General features: G+C 41.8%; 1 protein-coding gene across 4 annotated transcripts in view; it reads right to left on the bottom strand.

Moving 5' to 3' along the window:
• Positions 1 to 12507, bottom strand: part of LHFPL2 (LHFPL tetraspan subfamily member 2) — a 416843-nt gene that overhangs the window by 360532 nt on the left and 43804 nt on the right. The gene's annotated exons all lie outside the window — the stretch shown is intronic.

Consider the following 12507-nt stretch of genomic DNA (forward strand, 5'->3'; position numbering starts at 1 on the left):
CGATCTCTGGAGGCTAAAGTGGCGCAGACCTGGAGGAGCTGAGGCAGACAGAGAGATATATAGATGAGACCTTCAGGGACATAGTAGCCAAGTCCCAACTTCAGACTGGCAGCCCTGGTGCTGCCTTGGAGGAAGGTGGTCTCATGATTGGAAAGCATCAACCTGGTGCAGCAGGAAAGGATCCTGCAGCGAGGACCTGCTCTCTAGGTGATGCACTGTCCTTTCGCATCGAGGATATCTCTCTAAGGCCTATTGCCCAAGAGGGAAGGGTTAGGTCATCCATCATTCGGGTCGATATAGTACAGTGCGCTCCGTTGGAGCGCACTGTTAACCCTCTTTTGGACATGCGTTTGACGCGCTAGCATTACCCCTTATTCAGTAAGGGGCTGAAAATGTGCTTCCAACCCCCCGAACCTAATAGCGCCTGCAACATGCAAATGCATGTTGATGGCCCTATTAGGTATTCCCACGCGATTCAGAAAACAAAATGTGCAGCCAAGCCGCACATTTTGCTTTCAGAAATTAGCGCCTACCCAAAGGTAGGTGCTAATTTCTTTGGGCACCGGGAAAGTGCACAGAAAAGCAGTAAAAAACTGCTTTTCTGTGCACCCTCTGACTTAATATCATGGCGATATTAAGTCGGAGGTACCAATAGTTTCCAAAAGTAAAAAAAAAAAATTTGAAGTCGGCCCGCGGCTGTCGGGTCGAAAACCGGACACTCAATTTTGCCGGCGTCCGGTTTCACAGCCCATGGCTGTCAGCGGGCTCGAGAACAGACGCCGGCAAAATTGGGCGTCAGCTGTCAAACCCGCTGACAGCCGCCGCTCAGGTCCAAAAGGGCCTAATTTGAATAGTGAATCGTGCGCACAGCACTTTACTGTATCGGCCCAATTGTTGGTGATTCGATTATTAGGAATGTAGACAGCCAGGTGGCTGGTGAGCGTGAGGATTGCCTTGTAACATGCCTACCTGTTGCGAAGGTGGTGGACCTCACAGACACCTAGATATGATTTTAGACAGTGCAGGGGAGGAGCCGGCCTCTTGTGGTACATGTGGGCACCGACATAGGAAAATGTAGGAGGGAGGTTCTAGAAGCCAAATTTAGGCTCTTAGGTAGAAAGCTTAAATCCAGAACCTGCAGGGTAGCATTCTCTGAAAAGCTCCCTGTTCCACACGCAGGTCCCCAGAGGCAGGTAGAGCTCCGGAGTCTCAATGCGTGGATGAGACATTGGTGCAAGGAAGAGGGATTCAGTTTTGTAAGGAACTGGGAAAACTTTTGGGGAAGGGGGAGTGTCTTCCAAAAGGATGAGCTCCACCTTAACTAGGGTGGAACCAGACTGATTGGGCTAACCTTTAAAAAGGAGATTGTTCTAGTTTAAAAGTTGCTCTAAGGCAGAGCTTTCCAAACTTTTCATGTTGGTGACACACTTTTTAGACAAACATAATTTCGGGACACAGTAATTCAGTCTACTAGTAAACCAGAGGTTAAAGGTTAAACGAACGAAACATATTTCTATAATTTATGTATGTTTCCTTAAATATATACATAAATAAAATGTTTCACGACACAACCTATCTCATGAAAACCTTAAATTTATATTAAAAATATATATTCCAAGATTCATGTTATTGTTATAATTTATGAGAAACAATAATAAAACAAATTGTCTGTCCCCCACACACTCATCTCTCTCCTCCCCCCAGCACATGTCTGGCCCCCACACACTCATATCTCTCCCCCTCAAGCACATGTCTGACCCCCACACACTCATTTCTCTCCCCCCCCCAGCACATGTCTGTACCCCACACACTCATATCTCTCCCCCTCAAGCACATGTCTGTCCCCCCAGCACGTTTGCCCCCCCACTCACTCATCTCTCTCCCCCCAGCACGTGTCTGGCCCCCACACTCATGTACCTCGTCTTTTTGATTGTTGCCAGTTAAGTGCTTCACTCCCTTCCATGATCACCAGACACTACTGCTTGCAGTCAGTACTCCTCATGGCCAGGCCTCATCGGCAGCAGCAGCCAATGCAAGGATGGCTGGACTCGTTCCACCCACCAAGCCCCCCAAAAAAACGCGATTGACAGCAAAAATCACCCAATAATAAGCAACCCATAAACTGAAAAAAAAAAGTGAATCTCTAGAAAAAAAAAAGCCCAAACTCACATCAGAGTTGACCGGGCTTGCGCGACACACCTGCACACTGCAGGCGACACACTAACGTGTCCCGACACACAGTTTGGAAAGCTCTGCTCTAAGGGGAAAGCCGACAGTCACTCAGCAACGCATGGTTCGGAGGGAGGTATCTTCAAAGGATACTAATGATGCATTAGAATTAGGGTATCCTGACAGCGAGGTTCCAATAATAAGAAAAGTAGTCCAAGTGCCTGTAACTAAAAACTCAACTGAGCTAAAAAATTCTAACTTATCCCTATCAATTAAAAAGCAGAATGAAATTACAAACAAAAAACACACTTTGAAATGTTTGTATGCTAATGCCAGAAGTCTAAGAAGTAGGATGGGAGAATTGGAATGTATAGCAGTAAATCATGACAGACTTAATTGGCATCTTAGACAGTTGGTGGAAGGAGGACAACCAATGGGACAGTGCTACACCGGGGTACAAATTATATCGCAATGACAGAGAGGAGCACCCGAGAGGCAGTATAGTGCTTTATGTCCGGGATGGCATACAGTCCAACAGGATAACCATCTTGCATGAGACTAAATGCACAATTGAATCTTTATGGGTAGAAATCCCTTGTGTGTTGGGGAAGACTATAGTGATAGGAGTATACTACCTTCCACCTGGTCAAGAGGGTGAGACAGACAGTGAAATGCTAAGAGAAATAAGGAAGCTAACCAAATTGGTAGTGTGGTAATAATGGGAGATTTCAATTACCCCAATATTGACTGGATAAATGTATCATCGGGACATGCTAGAGAGATAAAGTTCCTGGATGGAATAAATGACAGTTTTATGGAGCAATTGGTTCAGGAACCGACAAGAGAGGGAGCAATTTTAGATCTAATTCTCAGTGGAGAACAGAATTTGGGGAGAGAGAGCTAACGGTGGTGAGGCCGCTTGGCAATAGTGATCATAATATGATCAAATTTGAATTAATGACTGGAAGGGGGACAGTAAGAATATCCAAGGCTCTCGTGCTAAACTTTCAAAAGGGAAATTTTGATAAAATGAGAAAAATTGTTAGAAAAAAACTGAAAGGAGCAGCTACAAAGGTAAAACGTGTGCAAGAGGCATGATCATTGTTAAAAAATACCATCCTAGAAGCCCAGTCCAGATGTATTCCACACATTAAGAAAGGTGGAAAGAAGGCAAATGATTACTGGCATGGTTAAAAGATGAGGTGAAAAAAGCTATTTTAGCCAAAAGATCTTTATTCAAAAATTGGAAGAAGGATCCAACAGAAGAAAATAGGATAATGCATAAGTGTTGTCAAGTTAAATGTAAGACATTGATAAGACAGGCTAAGAGAGAATTTGAAAAGAAGTTGGCCCTAGAGGCAAAAACTCACAGTAAAAACCTTTTTAAATATATCCGAAGCAGAAAGCCTTTGAGGGAGTCAGCTGGACAGTTAGATGATCGAGGGGTTAAAGGGGCACGTAGAGATAAGGCCATCATGGATAGATTAAATGATTTCTTTGTTTCGGTGTTTACTGAAGAGGATGTTGGGGGAGGTACCCATACTGGAGAAGATTTTCATGGGTAATGATTCAGATGGACTGAACCAAATCACGGTGAACCTAGAAGATGTGGTAGGCCTGAATGACAAACTGAAAAGTAGTAAATCACCTGGCCCAGATGGTATACAACCCAGGGCTCTGAAGGAACTCGAAAGTGAAATTTCAGACCTAAGTATAAAAATTCGTAACCTATCATTAAAATCATCCATTGTACCTGAAGACTGGAGGGTAGCTAATATAACCCCAATATTTGAAAAGGGCTTCAGGGGCGATCTGGGAAACTAAAGACCAGTTAGCCTGACTTCAGTGCCAGGAAAAATAGTGGAAACTGTTCTAAATATCAAAATCACAGAACATATAGAAAGACATGGTTTAATGGAACAAAGTCAGCATGGCTTTACACAAGGCAAGTCTTGCCTCACAAATCTGCTTCACTTTTTTGAAGGAGTTAATAAACATGTAGATAAAGGTGAACTGGTAGATGTAGTGTATTTGGATTTTCAGAAGGCGTTTGACAAAATTCCTCATGAGAGGCTTCTAGGAAAAATCAAAAGTCATGGGGATAGGTGGCAATGTCCTTTTGTGGAGTACAAAATGACTAAAAGACAGGAAACAGAGAGGATTAAATGGACACTTTTCTCAGTGGAAGGGAGTGGACAGTGGAGTGCCTCAGGGATCTGTATTGGGACCCTTACTTTTCAATATATTTATAAATGATCTGGAAAAAAATATGAGTGAGGTAATCAAATTTGCAGATGATACAAAATTGTTCAGAGTAGTTAAAACACAAGCAGACTGTGATACATTGCAGGAAGACCTTGTGAGACTGGAAAATTGGGCATCCAAATGGCAGATGAAATTTATTGTGGATAAGTGCAAGGTGATGCGTATAGGGAAAAATAACCCATGCTATAATTACACAATGTTATGTTCCATATTAGGAGCTACCACCCAAGAAAGATCTAAGCATCATAGTAGATAACACATTTAAATCATGGGTTCAGTGTGCTGCGGCAGTCAAAAAAGAAACAGAATGCTGGGAATTATTAGAAAGAGAATGGTGAATAAAACAGAAAATTTCATAATGCCTCTGTATCGCTCCATAGTGAGACCACACCTTGAATACTGTGTACAATTCTGGTCGCCGCATCTCAAAAAAGATATAGTTGCAATGGAGAAGGTACAGAGAAGGGTGATCAAAATGATAAAGGGAATGGAACAGCTCCCCTATGAGGAAATACTGAAGAGGTTAGGACTTTTCAGCTTTGAGAAGAGACGGCGGAGGGGGGATATGATAGAAGTGTTTAAAATCATGAGAGGTCTAGAACGGGTAAGTGTGAATCGGTTATTTACTCTTTCGGATACTAAAAAGACTAGGGGTCACTCCATGAAGTTAGCATGTGGCACATTTAAAACTAATCAGAGAAAATTATTTCACTCAACGCACAATTAAACTCTGGAATTTGTTGCCAGAGGATGTGGTTAATGCAGTTAGTATAGCTGTGTTTAAAAAAGGATTGGATAAGTTCTTGGAGGAGAAGTCCATTACCTGCTATTAATTAAGATGACTTGGAAAATAGCCACTGCTATTACTAGCAACAGTAACATGGAATAGACTTAGTTTTTGGGTTCTTGCCAGGTTCTTATGGCCTGGATTGGATGAAGCCCAGCATCCTGTTGGAAACAGGATGCTGGGCTTCATGGACACTTTGTCTGACCCAGTATGGCATGTTCTTATGTTTTTATCCTGTCTCATGGTATTTATCACACTTCTCTCCTTTCTGTTTTTCTCATACATTCATCTTCTTAAAAAACTTACCTTACTCCCTTCTCATATACATCCTTCCCCAACTCATACACATACATACCTCATTCCCCCTTTGCTAACACAGACAACCCTCCCCACAGATATGCATGTCACAGACATCCCTCCCCACAGATATGCATTTCACTGCCCTCTTGCTAACTCACACACATTCCTCCCCAACTCACACATATGCAGTTCACTTCTCCTCCACACATACACATCTTGCTCCCTTCTACTCATACACTCATTCATTTTCCCTCTTCTTTCACACATACACCCCCCTCTCTGCCACTACTTCCTTCCCCAATTCTCATCTTTCCAAGCATCCAGTGCCCTTTCAATGAAAAAATATTTCCTAACATTCCTGAACTTGCCTTCTCGTATAGCTCTGTAGATCCAAGTGCCACCCCTACTAACCCACCATAAATCAACATCATCTTTAGAAGAGAAAAGCAATAGACATCAGGAGCTACAACGATGGAGAGATCTGGATGCATAGTATTACCATGTGCTGCAGTAAACGTATCACACCCCACGAGAGAGAGAGAGAGAGAGAGAGAGAGAGAGAGAGAGAGAGAGAGACAGAGACAGAGAGACAGACAGACAGACAGACAGACAGACTATTCACAAGGCCTTCATAGTAGTGATTTATATCTCTATAGGAGGGTCATCTAATAGCTCGAGGTGAGGTGTTTGTGGTGGTTTAGAGGCCAGTTTCTCATGTTGATGTCATTTGGAGTGAGAAAAGTCTCACAAAGATGCCATTTCTACTATGTTCAAATTTCATCTTTGTAAGACTTTTCTCATTCCAAATGACGTCAAATCTTCACCAAGGTGTACTGTGCTGTTCATACGTCTCACTCTACATGAGAAACTGGCCCCTAAACCCTAAAGCACTACCAACACCTCACCTTGATCTATTAGCTCCTATAGAGATATAAATAGTTGCACACTGTGAGGTCCTCCCTAAAGGCTCTCCTCTTTCTCTCTCCCTCTCAAGCCCAGAAACGGCCAAAATGCAATTCTAAAACCTTATCGTGAATTGCGTTATGGCTATTTTGGGCATATCATACAGCTTAACACCAGGAAAAAAGGTGTAGTTATTTCCAGCATTATAACCATGCAATAGCATATGTTATGCTATTGCATGGTACGATATTGCCCCTCATTTTCATAAATCCTGCCCAAACTCCTACCTGATTTCACCCCTTCCAAACATTTGCATTTGCGCTGTGCACTAGTTATTATCACATGCATTATGGCGTTAACGCATGCGTTATCCCATAACGAATTTTGATGAATGACCAAGTAAGTAAGGAAATTATCTGACACAGAAATTACATATATATTATCGTGGTAGGATCTTTTTGTGGAAAATTGGTAGTCCTGTCACATTTGTTTGTCAATAATTATCAAAATATGCTATTTATTTAAACAATCGCAGGCCATAACTTAAAAAAGAGAGAAGGGAAATACCCAGAATGCATGAATAATGTTTTAAACATAAGGAAAGTTTAAATCTTAATCTTAACAATAGTGTAGGACCATACAATAAAGGGAGAAAAGCAAGAACCAAAGAAAAAAATACAGCAAAGTTCAAAAAAAGAGAAAATTTTTTAAAGATGAATCTCTGAATAAGCTACCTTAGAAAAAACTTTCCAGAATAAAAGCTAGAAAGATGCTCTGAATCCCAAAACAAATATGCATTTTTTCAATAAAACTTAATTTTACACCTAGCTGGGTACTTCAGTATGAACTTGGCTCCCAGACGCAGCACTCATCTACATGCCAAAATACGTCATCAACTCCTCTCCCGGAGTGTGTGAGAAACATCTGGATAAAGTCTAACATTATAACCAAGAAAGGGCGAGTCCGGTTTTTGAAGCAAAAACTTCAATACCCAGTTGCGGTCAAGTTCCAGTGTAAATGAGACCATTAAAGTGGATCTTTCAATTACCGAAACCATGGATTCCTTCAGATCTAGCTTTAAGTTCCCATTACTTAAGCCAAGTGGAGATGAAGCCACTTCTGATGATCTCTTTTTAGGAAGAAAATAACTTTTAACCAAAGGTGGTAAGCCTTCAGATGGAATCTATAAAGCAGACCAACATATATTTCCTGAAAAGATCAACATTGAAAATGAAGCAACTCAAGGAAAATTAACAGTGCTTAGATTTTACAAGTGAGGAGCATTCTACAAAGATTCTCGATTCCTTTTAAGAGAAATATTGTCCTTAACCAATACCATATTAACAATCTGCAAAGAAGAAGATGGCAATTATTAACTTTCCACCTTCTTCTCTAGAATTTGCACTGAATAGGCCATTAAAGAAATCTTTATTCTCAAATTTTGAGGTGAATTTTTTTTAAGAGTTCTGAAATTGGATAAAAGCACTTGCCTTATCTCCATCTTATCTTTTACAAAACAATTCCAAAGGAACTTCATGAGGATCCATTGAAAGTTGCCAAAACCCAACTGGCACGGGAGCTGATTTAGCTCCAACTTCTTCTCTTTCTGTAAAGAAACGTCTACCAAATCTTCCTTCCCACTGACCACAATCTGTGGTCCAGATGCAGAAGAAGTGTCTAACAGTGCTTTGATAGTCAAAGAAGAATCCTCAGTTCCAACGGTATTTCTGGATCCAGGCTGTAATGAGGAGAGTGGCAGTAGAGGCTCCACTGGCAAAAATCTGTAAACTGGGTGAAGGCTGAAGAAGAAAAGAGACACGGGCTTTCTGGATGAAGAGAATCCTAACGAATGCCAACACTTCAGCAGGTGCCACCAATCCACTGGTACAAGGACATCTATCGGACACTTGAAGTTGAAGCAGCAGTATTTACCACAAGAAAGATCCACTGCCGGTATTAGTCAAATCAACAAAGTAAAAAGCAAAAGAGGCCAGGTTCCAAATGCAGCAGCTGGAGTGTGGCAAAACAGTGTTCAGTGGCCCACTACCATCTTACCCTATCCCTTCACCTACATTTATTTTTAGTAATTTTGTGGAAGAGATGTTGGGGAAAGAGGACCTACCAATAATCATGGGGAAACTGTGTACATGATCTCAAGATAGATCAATCAATCCTAACACAGACAGACTAGGAGGAATAAAGGCATTTCATTCTTATGTAAGAGTCTGGACTTGTTGGGAGATGTAGAGAACACTATAACCCACAAAAAAAGATTTCACACATTTCATAAACTCACAAAAAATGTAAAAATATAGAGATCAAATTCTTAGGAAACTATTTATTAATAAAGCACCCCCCAGAAACATCTTTTGGTATAACTATATTTTATTTTTTTATTTTCCTGTTGTTCTTGGCCCTTTGACTTGTACAGCTTCTCTAAATCTTGCACTATTACAAATTCATATGGCACAATCAAGGATTCATTTTTAGTATCTGAAAGGGGTTTTTTTTTTTGCCAAGGAAGGCTGAGCAGACATAGGCTCCTTGGACATTTCTGATCATACGCCAAATCTGGGTAAACTCACTTCACCCCCCTCTGTCTCTCATCTCTTTCATAGCCTCCCAACATCCTCCTTCATCTCTGACCATTCACATCCCACCAGCTCTATCCCTCCATCTTGTATTCTAACCGCAGCCCGCCCCTCCTTCCCTCTGTCTCTCACTCCGTTTTCAACCCCCAGCTATTTTCCTATGTTCCTCAAGCCTTCTTGTGAGAGGGGAAGCAGACCCCGTACAGGGTTTAGTTGCTATGCATCTGAAGAACAACCCTAGAGAGGAGCTGGCCTCCGACGTTGCTGGTGGGGCAGAGCTTTGGGGAAAAAATGGGCCCTGCTGCTCCGAAATGAGTCAGCAAATTAAAGCAGTATAAAAAGGAGTTAGCCGATAGCCTTCCCCCCAGAGAAGGAGAGGAGATGGAAGATGGCGAGTACAGGAGCAGAACTTAAAGTTAAGGATCTGGTTTATTCCATGAGCAGAGAGAAAGTCTGGAGTGGCTCTGTACCAAGTAACTGCTTATGTCTGAATCAGGGACAGCAAACCAGGGTTGGCTTTTGCTGTCATAATAAATCCTGATATACAGTACTTGCCGGGGAGGGAAAAAACCCCAAGAAAAACAGAAAGTGTAGGACCTTAGCTATGCTTCAAGCTTAATAGAAAAAAAAAAAAATAGCAGTGGCAAATCTTCCAACTCATTTTTTCCAGAAAATTCGGGTGCATACTTTTTCTCTCTCTCTCCCTTTGTGTTTATACGAGAGTCATTGTGATGTAGTGAAAAAATATCTGCGTATGTAAAATACTGCAGTATTATTCTTTCAGGAAACAAAATTATCTAGTTCTAAAAGCTTGCTTGGCTTAACCACTTAAAGGGGGGAAAAAAAAGGATTTCCTATCCCTCTCATTTATAGAGATCACTACTGAAGCCCTATATAAGGGATGTGACAGACTTCTGGCTCTAAGATTTTTCCTAATCCTCTTTGTGGGAAAAATTATAGTTTTCCACCTCAGCAGCTTGCATAATTTTCATCTATTGCAAAATAGTTTATTTCACTTTAGAAGAGGCTCATGTTTTGGTCTTATGACTTCAGCTCCCAGATCTGAATCACTGCAGGCCACATCTTGACGTGCGCTTAAGAAGCTTTGACTGTAAGTATGTTGACTAATTCTGCCAATTCCATGTGTCAACAACTGTCTTTACTTTAGACTACCAATGCAATTGTATATTTTATGGACGATTACATTTTTAAAAAAAAATGCCAAGCCCCTTTTCATCTGTATGTCAGATCTGGTTTTTGGAGCTCCCCCCTCAGGGCCCTAAGTTATAAAAGCCTTCACTCAGTGAGGACGCAATAAAGACAAAGAATGAACGTAAAGGTCTGCTGGATTAAGTCAGCCGTTCTGACCTACTGCTCCACTTCATCAAGCCTCATTCATTCAAAATGAGGGGGCATGACTTAAGGCGAGAGGCAGACAGTTAAAAGGATTGGCCCTTATTTATTTTACTCAATCATCATAATCGGCCCGATTTTAGGATGATCTCCATCTATAAGATGATCCTTTTACATCTGGGATTATCTTACATAAAACCCGCACCTGCTCTCTCTTCCCCTGCCTGCGCTCTGCAGGTCTCTGTTGCCTCTTCTCCACCCACACACCCAGCAGAACAGGGCTGTACTCTCCTCCACTGGGGCCCAGCACTCATATGCCAGTCCTCGGCTCTCCGGGATGGGCTTTCCCAGGGCTCTTTGAGCCCAGAGAGATGGCTCTGCCCAGGCGCTTGAGGAGCAGACTTCAATAGGGGGTGCTCTGGCCATTATTATAACGTGAGGTAGGTTTTACGCATGCACAATGTATTTAAAATCAGGCCTACAGGGTGCTTTAAATCAGTGCTTGAATCATTATTTATTAAAGCATTACTTTCCACCTTAGCAATTCCCTCTTTTCCCTTAAAATAAATAGGTACAGAAGAAAGAGAGATCAGGAAAAAGTTAAGGGTTTTTCTATTTTAGAAATAGCAGGTGCCAGCTGCATTCTTGCCGGACAATCTGTTTACAAAATGCTGGAGGAATCATATGATGGATTATAAACCTGTTTCATGTCACTATGACTCAATATATAGTGGGGATTTTACAGGAAAAGGTGAATCACTAAGGGGAAGGGGAGCAATGCTTTATGTAACTAAGTTATTGCATGAAAGCTCCTCCAACTGTACTTGGTCCTGTCCACTGTTATGAATCTAAGGAAATCTGAAAGCCTCTCTTCCCCATTCAGGCCTCATATGCACACATATAAAGTCTGGAAACAGCCTAAAGAACCGAAGGCTGCCTCACGTATGCAAGGGAAAAGGGGGTCAATATTCAGACAGCTTGTCCAGTAAAGTTCAGGACTAAGCTGGACAGACCGCGGGTTTTACGTTTCCTACCACTCTGAGCACTTCCGATTTAGGAAGCTTATCAGTTTAGCTGGATAAAATGATAGCTGGATAAGTTGGAGGTTTTCTAGGACAGATTTAAATTAATAAGCTTGATATCGGAGTTAGCCAAATAATTTATGCCCAGGAGGCGAGACTCTTTTAATGGAAAGGAGGCTCTAGAAACAGAGGTCATGGGATGAGGGGGAAAGGGAGAAGACTCAGGAGTAATCTTAGGAAATACTTCTTTACAGAGCGGATGCATAGAACAGCTTCCCAGTGGAGGTGGTGGAGACAAACACGCTATCTGAATTCAATAAAGCATGGGATAAATGCAGGGGATGATGGGAATTTTAAGGCTACATAAATTGGGTGGATGGGCAGGCTAGATGGGCCATATGGTCTTTTTCTTCTGTCATGTTACTATGTTTTTTTTTCTTATCCAGCTAAGTCTGCTTGCATCAGAGATCAGTCCTAAAGTGAACCAGATAAAGTCCTAGTTTGCCATAAAAACTTACCTGGCTGCATACAGTGGAGCACCTAATCTGCAGCAGAACATCAGTGACAATTTATCCAGCTGCCTTTAGCTGAATCAGTGCTCCGCTCGATGTGTAGCTGAATACTGACCTCAAGATATTTGAAACTTGAAGTTTCACACAGCACTAATAAAGCCTGCTTTCTGCAATGTACCTGCATACCTGTGGATCTGGTAAAAAAACCCAAAAAACCCATGTCTGACTTCTCTTGGTCCCCCTGATATCTGCTGAAAATCTGGTGTGCATTGGACACAAAACCCAGAAGTTATTAGGTGACACTGATTCAGCGGACCACTGATTCAGCACATATATTCGTAGAATACGTGGCTTTCCCCCAAAAAATACCCCCTCATGATACTCCATTGTACCTGAAGACTGGAGGATAGCAAATGTAACCCCAATATTTAAAAAGGGCTCCAGGGGCGATCCGGGAAACTACAGACCGGTTAACCTGACTTCAGTGCCAGGAAAAATAGTGGAAAGTGTTCTAAACATCAAATCACAGAACATATAGAAAGACATGGTTTAATGGAACAAAGTCAGCATGGCTTTACCCAGGGCAAGTCTTGCCTCACAAATCT

The sequence above is a fragment of the Rhinatrema bivittatum genome, chromosome 1 (genome assembly GCF_901001135.1).
Source record: "Rhinatrema bivittatum chromosome 1, aRhiBiv1.1, whole genome shotgun sequence".
NCBI classification, from domain to species: domain Eukaryota; kingdom Metazoa; phylum Chordata; class Amphibia; order Gymnophiona; family Rhinatrematidae; genus Rhinatrema; species Rhinatrema bivittatum.